Below are 7,977 nucleotides of genomic sequence, written 5' to 3'. Positions count from 1 at the left end.
CTCCAACAGGCCTTTGGTAAACTATGCACATACTCTGTTCCATGTCACCCTCCGGGCCTCTACCATTCACTGTATGTCCTACAATGAAGGAATCTCCCAAAATGCAATAGCTCACATTTAGTTGGATTGAAAGCTGTTTTCCACTCCTCAATGCACATACACAGCTGATGAAGATCTTCCTGCAATTTCCCATAACCCTCTACACTGTCTATTCTAGTATCATCAGTGTTCTGCCTTCAAATGCAAGTTGCTTACATAAATATCCCAGAGCCAATCCCTGTGGTACAGCTAGACACATGCCTACAGTCAGAGAAACAAACATCGAACACCATCCAACCTCTGAGCCAATTGTGAATTTAATCGTCTATTCCCATCCCTGTCCCTGATCCCTTCTTTTTTGCTCCTTTTGCTTGACATTTATTCAAAACAAAAATCAATAAATTTAAGATTTCTTTATGCACAAGCATATTAAAACATTTGAAAGAAAAATATCAATAACTACCTGCAAAAACAGGTACCAATAAAAAAAATCATGATTCTTTGACCCTCAGCAAGTCATCTTTTGCACTGCTAAAACAAAGAATAACAAAATCACACTATAATGATTAAGGTGGTAAGTATACTGGCAGAACTCATCATCCAGATGTGTTACTGCTTCCAGCTTGTTGATTGATATTAAGAAGAAGATGCTTTGGAAGACAGTCCCATATATTGGCAAGCATTTCTTTATAGTGGATCACTGCCTCTAGGCAAAGTCTGACAAGAGACTTTGGTAGCACTGACAAGATCAGGATGTCATTACTATGAGCTGCTTGTTGTCGAGCTAACAGATTGTTAGCACATCTGCCAAAAACAATCACTTCTGCCTCATCATTTGTACAAGCAGAATGCCAAAGCCTAGGTTTGTCAGAATAATTGTGTTCGACTTTTAACCATTCATTCTTGCTCAGACTGAATATCCAGGCTTCACTTAACGGTTGTTTGTCAGTTGTGAAACCTCCAAACAGGAAGAGATGATCATTTGAGATAGTAGTGAGTGAATGCCAAGAGCAACCAACAGGGATTTCATCGGTGACTGTACCACTTCATTCCATTCCCATATGTCCAAGTCAAGGTAATAAAGATCATTGGTCCTGATGGCTTCCTCCAAATACGTAACCGCGATTCTCAACTGTTGTACAAGCATGAGCTGCTCTAGGTGTGGGGGATTTTCCCTTTGTAAGTGGCTGAGACCATGTAAAAGTTTCAAGATCAATAATGTGGACATGATTGTTCCAGCCTCTTGGATGACTTGCATTCCAAAATGATGATTCATCAAATTCAAATGATCCATGGCACTTCTCCCCACCGAAGAAAATCACTTTGTTCTTGTACACCCAGCAGCCAAGCTTATCTTTGGGTGTTGGTGGCTCTCCTTTGAAGTTTTCTATTCTCTGCCAATGCAGCATTCTGTCTTTGGATCTCAGATTTAACATATATGTAACCCCCACCGGGTCGCCTCAGGCTCGCTCAGCTCGTTCTCGTCTAGGGGGAGCAGCCTTCGGCCCCGCCAAACTGGGTAATCAGCTGGTGTGGATGCTGTGTGATGTCCCCGCCTCGCCAAAGAACAAACAAAGGACACCATATACGATTAAATTATTACAGTTTTTAAAGATTACTATAATTAAGTAATTAATAATGATACAGTATACATGAAGGAAAAGAAAATAAAGAAAAGGCGCCAAACTTATCAAAGTCCAAACCACTTCATGCACAACCATTGGAGCTCAATTATTGAAGTCTTCTGGCCACCATTCGATCCCCTCCGAACTCCTCAACTCACAGCTCAGGACACCCGAAGTGGTCAACCAAGCTCATCTATCGTCGTCTCCTCTCCTTGGGGTACCTCCTGGCCTTGGACCCCCGCTTGGGGTCCGTTCCTCACCCAGTTTACAGCATTGCATCCTCTCTCTCTCTCACCCCCTTGCGCCGATCTGCCCAAAAGCCTGCCAACAATAGCTTACAGACTCAGAAGAAAGAACAACATTAATCCCAATTGGTTAACAAAGTAATACAATTCTCATTATCAGTAAATTTTAACCCAAACAAGCGTCCAGCACTCTCTCGCAACAAAGAAGCATTCCTACATTTAACAAAACAAAGAAGCAATTCTGAGTAGCATACATAGTAACAATGAAAAAGAAGGAACTCCCTTTACATATATAACTCATTTGAGTTGCCTATGGCATAATGCCCTCCAAACAAATACAGCAGTCCATCCACACAAGCTGCACAACTTCCTGACATAGACTGAGGAACATCACCTGTTGCGAATTTCTTCTTCATTGTCCAGTTTCCATGTTATAGATCCAAAGTTCTGTTGGCAAATAGAAATCATGATAGCCTCGAATTGCAGCATTCTTATAGCCACCCAGAACGTACATATAGTTTTCATATGCTACAGCTACGTGACCACTGCGTTCTTCTGGTATCGAATCATGAAAAATTGATCGTGGAATTCTAGCCCAGAAATAATCAACAGCAATTTCTTCCTCTTCATCATCATCATCATCCTCCTCCTCCAGTACAAAATGTAGGTCTTCATTTTCATTGGCCATATTTCTCAATTTCAAAAGATCCCACACCAAAGTGTCAACACAAGCCAACAGAACGCAGCCCCCGTCCGCAGATTTTTATATTCACAGATGAGCGACCTGCACTGAGTGACCGGAGTCCGCCAGTCGATGAGCACCAGCCGCCGACTCCCGGGCTACGGCCAGACTTTCGCAGCTTGTTTATAAACCTCCACATGCGGCCCCCGGGATCCCTTCTATTCTAACCTTCCAGACTAGCCTGCCATGAGAAACCTGTCAAGGGTCTTGCTAAAGTCCAGATAGACACCCACCGCCATCTAGCCTCTTCGCTTCCTCTTCGAAATGTGCCCGGAGATTAGTCGTACATACCTTGCATGCACAAAGCCCTGCTGAATCAAACCCCGTTTCTCAAAATGTATATTGATCCTCTCCCTCAGAATCCCCTCAAGCAATTTATCCACCACCAATGCCAGGCTCGTCGGCCTGAAGTTTCTTGGGTTGAGTTTGTTACCCTTTTTAAACGATGGTACCACATAGGGCAGCTCGAAGCTGTTACAGCGCCGGTAACCGGTGTACAATATCCGCCGAACTTGTACGTTCTCCCCCTGACTGCGTGACTGCTCCGTTTTCCTCCCACATTCCAAAGACGTACAGGGTTAGTAGGTTAATTGGTCACATTGGGCCGGAAATTTAAAGATTCAGCACGGTAACGGGCCCTTTATTTAATGAGAGTATAAATGCATACATACATCGATAAGTACCCACCTCCGATCCCAGGCACGCCGGGCTATAGTTTCCTGGGTTGCTTGTGCTACCCTCTAAACATTGGTACCTCATATGCCAACTCTCCGGTCCTCGCCCGCGAAGCAAAAAATCTATGCAAGTGCCTCCAAAATTCCTTCCTTCGTGGTTTGAGAGGCTGGAGATCGGGCCCCGGGAACTTATATACTTCCAGTACCTCCTCTTTTCTAATTTATATATATGGTCCAAGATAACAGCGTTCATTTCCACCATTTCCTTAGCTTCCAGCATTTTCTCCACAGTACACAAAGCTGGAGAGAAATATTCATTTAAAATCCTTTGGGAATAAACGAGTTAAAGAGGGCAGTTATGTTCCACGCAATGCGTGGTTCACCTCTGGAAAGTGTTGGCTGGCGGGCTGCTAAGGGCAGATTCTTTCAGGGCTCTCAAAGTGGAACTGGATGGGAACATGGAAGGGCCAAGATGTGACTGGGCTACAGACAGCTAGTGAGCAAAATGCTGTAAGAATTCAGCAGGTCAGACAGAATCTATAGAGGGAAATGAATAGTTCACATTTCAGACCGAGATCCTTACTGGCTGATTTCACCTGCAGAGAGCCAGTATCGACAAGAAAGGTCAGAAAGGCCTCTGTCTGTGTGGCTATCATTCGGCAAGACTACAATTTGCAGAATCTTCTCTGCTATGCGTGTGGTGGGTGTGATCACAGCAAAGTGTTCTTTTCAACCTTCATTGGTTCAATCATTAGGTCGGCCACTTCATTTATTAATAAGAAACACGTTGGTCCTGTGATTGGAGCTTTGAATTTTGATTCACCTGCTGATGTGACCAGTGGTCATTCAGAGCGCTGTATCCAAGTCTATGTAAGGGCTCCTGCCTCTCATCCTAAGGAGAGACGATGAGGATTCCGCTCTTTTGACAGTGGGAACCTTCATGCTTCTACAATCTGCTCGTATCGATGTGGGAGTGCAAGGAGAAAGCATATTCGGACACTGGAGCTTCTCCATAAAACTTAGACTGTGACTCTGGGTGGGCAGTGAGGAGGGGTATAGTTGACGGGTGGTGAAGAGTGACTCCATTGCCAATGTTCGAGAAGTCTAGGGCGTTGGAGACTCAGGGAAAGGGACTGTACTGAGAGGAGAGACTGCGAGGCTTTGGAATCCTTCATTCAATTAGACTATTAGTGTTCTGTCAGTGGATATGCTCAAGGATGAGTTAGTCAGCAAGTGGATGAAAAAATTTGGGAAATTGCTTGGAACTTGAGGTTGATGGAGAGATTGTCTTAGTTGGTTGCATATACGTCGAAACAAACAGAGCATTGCATCGTTTACATCAAATCAAATCAGACGATTATGCTGGGCTGCCAACATTGCATGTCCAGAACTTACTAACCCTAACCCACAGGTCTCTGGGAAGTGACAGAAAACCCACTCGGTCATGGGGAAAACGTACAAACTCTTCACAGACAGTGGTGGGAACTGAACTCTGATCTTATGGTAAAGTGTTGCGTTAACCATAAGGCTACCATGCTGCTGAATTCTGCATTCTTTGTGATATGTTGCAGGTGTACAAAATGTTGATGAGGTTGTGCTTGGAGTGCTGTGTACCGCTTTAGTCATTCTGTTACAGGAAAGTCATGCAGAGAAGACTGACGAGGAACAGAGGGTCTTTATAGGGGGAAGGTAACCAAATGAGGAAAATAGGGGAATGGCGGGAAATTTAATAGGTGTTAAAAATTATGAGGCATAGCGGAGGCAGGCAGTCTCATGTTAACAGTCTTCTCCCCAGGGTAGGGGAGACCAAAACTTGAGAGTGGTTATAGACTTAGGGCAAGAAGGAAACTTTTAAAAAGGACCTGAGGGGAATTTTTTTTTCATGCATGGGGTACTGCGTATAAGGAACAAGCTGTCAGGAGAATTAGGATGGCATGGTAGCGAAGTGGTTAGCACAATACTTCACAGTACAGTCAACTCGGGTTCAATTCCCGGCATTGCCTGTAAAGAGATGGCACCGTCTCCCTGTGACCGCATGGGTTTCCTCCGGGTGCTCTGGTTTCCTCCAAAGAACTACTGGTTGGTAAGTTAATTGGTCATTGTAAATTATCCCGTGAATAGGCTAGGGTTAAATCGGAGGTTGCTGAGCGGTGCAGGTCAAAGGGCCAGAAAGGCCTATTCCATGCTGTGTCTCAATGAGTGAGTGAGTGAGTGTAAGAATGAATGAATAGATAGATGGATGAATGAATGGGTGGATAGATAGATGGATAAATAAATAGGACAGAATACAATAATGTCATGCAGGAAGCAGTTAGATGAGGGGTAGGGTTTGAATAGAAATAGGAAGGGATGTAAATGGACAATGAAGTTGGCATGAGTTGGTTGGGCCAAGGGGTCTGTGTCTATGTTGTATTGCTCTAGGCCTCAAAAAGGGTTTCATGAAATTATAAGGGGTATAAGTAGACACAAGCAGTCTTTTTCCACTGATTTTGGGCAAGACTGGGGTTGGGATCAGGGTGAAAATTGCAGGGTTTAAGGGGAGCATTGGGGGGGGCATTTAGAATCAGAATCAGGTTTAATATCACCAGCATACAATATCTCATGAAACGTGTTGTCTTTCCGACAGCAGTACAATATAATACATAATAATAGAGGGGGGAAACGTGGGGTCCTTAATACTAACGAGGCTGGTGAGCAATTAAGAGAAAATTGGACAAGAACATGGCTGGGAGGGGTAGGGAACACAATGGCCCAGGTGCAAGTCAATGGACTAAGCAGAATAATAGTTCGGCACAGACTAGATAGGATGAATGAGTTGTTTGTCTGCTGTAATGCCTTATGGCTGTTATGTCAATGACAAAATCATTTTCCATCAAACTCAATATATAAGTTTGCTGATGACACCACAATTGTAGGCCGTACCTTGGGTAATGATGAGTCTGAGTACAGAGAGGAAATTAAGAACCTGGTGGCATGGTGTGAAGACAATAACCTATCCCTCAACGTCAGCAAGACGAAGGAACTGGTTGTTGACTTCAGAAGGTGTAACGGACCACACGACCCCATCTACATCGGTGGTGCACAGGTGGAATAGGTCAAAAGCTTTAAGTTCCTCAGGGTGAATATCACAACTGACCTGACTTCGTCTAACCAAGCAGAGTCCACTGCCAAGAAGGCCCACCAGCTCCTTTACTTCCTGAGAAAGATGAAGAAATTTGTCCTGTCCCATAAAACCCTCACTAACTTTTAAAGATGCACCGTAGAAAGCATTCTTCTAGGGTGCATCACAACCTGGTGTGGAAGTTGTCCTGTCCAAGACCGGGAGGAACTGCAGAAGATCGTGAACCTAGCCCAGCACATCACACAAACCAATCTTCCATCCTTGGACTCACTTTACACCGCATGCTGTCGGAGCAGTGCTGAAGGAAAATCAAAGACATGACCCACCCAGCCAACACTCATTTTATCCCTCTTCCCTCCAGGAGAAGGTTCAGGAGCTTGAAGATTTGTAAGGCCAGATTTGGGAACAGCTTCTTTCCAACTGTGATAAGACTGCTGAACGGATCCTGACCCAGATCTGGGCCGTACCTTCCAAATATCCAGACCTGACTTGCACTACCTTACTTTCCCTTTTCAATTTTCTAATTATGATTTATAATTTAAATTTAATTTTTATTATATTTACTTTGATTTGTACTTCAGGGAGCGCGAAGCGCAGAAACAATTATCACTGTGATGATTGTACGGTCTAGTATCAATTGTTTGGTGACAATAAGGTAAAGTAAATCAGATAAAATATGAGGTTGAGCAACCGGTTGTGCCGTTGGTCTGTTCTTTCTTCCTTCTCAATTCTCTCTTTCTTTCGCAACTTCAGAAAAGATTTGTCGCATGTGAAGTTGCTGAAGGTGGCAGTTGGCCAGGGAAGCATCACGGTGATAAGGTGTACCTTCCCGGCTAATGGCTGCTGTTCCACAAGTACTGCAAGAAAAGGGAAGCCCAACTCAGGGGACCTCGGCGAGAGCTACCTTTAATTCTGCCCCAGCTGACTGCACAGGACTCGTGACGCCTGACTCCTCCATTATACTATCAAAGTGAAACCTATGTCAATCCATCGCCTCGTATCTGTGTTTAATTTCGCATTAGCGTCACTGAGTCGGACATTACTTCTGGCAAAAGAACAGTAAATCTTTGCTATGGTCGGACTTAAAGATTAGCTTTAATTGAAGAAGTGAAGTGTGTCGTTTTGTGTCAAATCAAATCAACGAGGACTGTGCTCGGAGCAGCCCACAATTATTACCAACACCGCATGTGCACATTGTAAGAGCCCTAATCTTAACCTGTACGTCTTTGGGATGTGGAAGGAAACCGCAGGACCCGGAGGAAATCTCGTGGAGGACATGCAAAATTACAGATGGCGTGAGGATTCGAACCCGGGCCAGGGATCGCTGGTGTTGTAGAGCGTTTGCGCTAACCACTACCGTTCCCCCTACTTATGTAGAATTTTTATAAACAGACCCCAGGCTCATTAATCTCATATTGGGAAGGGCTATTGTTTTTGCCTGGAAGATTAGACAATTACACAACAACAGGGTAACAACGTAGCGGTTAAATAGTGGCCATACTACGCTGGCGCCGGAAGCTTGGCGATATTG

General features: G+C 44.3%; 1 pseudogene; it reads right to left on the bottom strand.

Moving 5' to 3' along the window:
• Nucleotides 1–618: 618 nt before the first annotated feature.
• LOC132397496 (kelch domain-containing protein 2-like) lies at nt 619–1,448 on the bottom strand (annotated as a pseudogene).
• Nucleotides 1,449–7,977: the final 6,529 nt, after the last annotated feature.

The sequence above is a fragment of the Hypanus sabinus genome, chromosome 7 (genome assembly GCF_030144855.1).
Source record: "Hypanus sabinus isolate sHypSab1 chromosome 7, sHypSab1.hap1, whole genome shotgun sequence".
Taxonomy (NCBI): domain Eukaryota; kingdom Metazoa; phylum Chordata; class Chondrichthyes; order Myliobatiformes; family Dasyatidae; genus Hypanus; species Hypanus sabinus.
The sequence above is the reverse complement of the archived record's forward strand: the minus strand, read 5'-3'. Positions and strand labels throughout refer to the sequence as shown.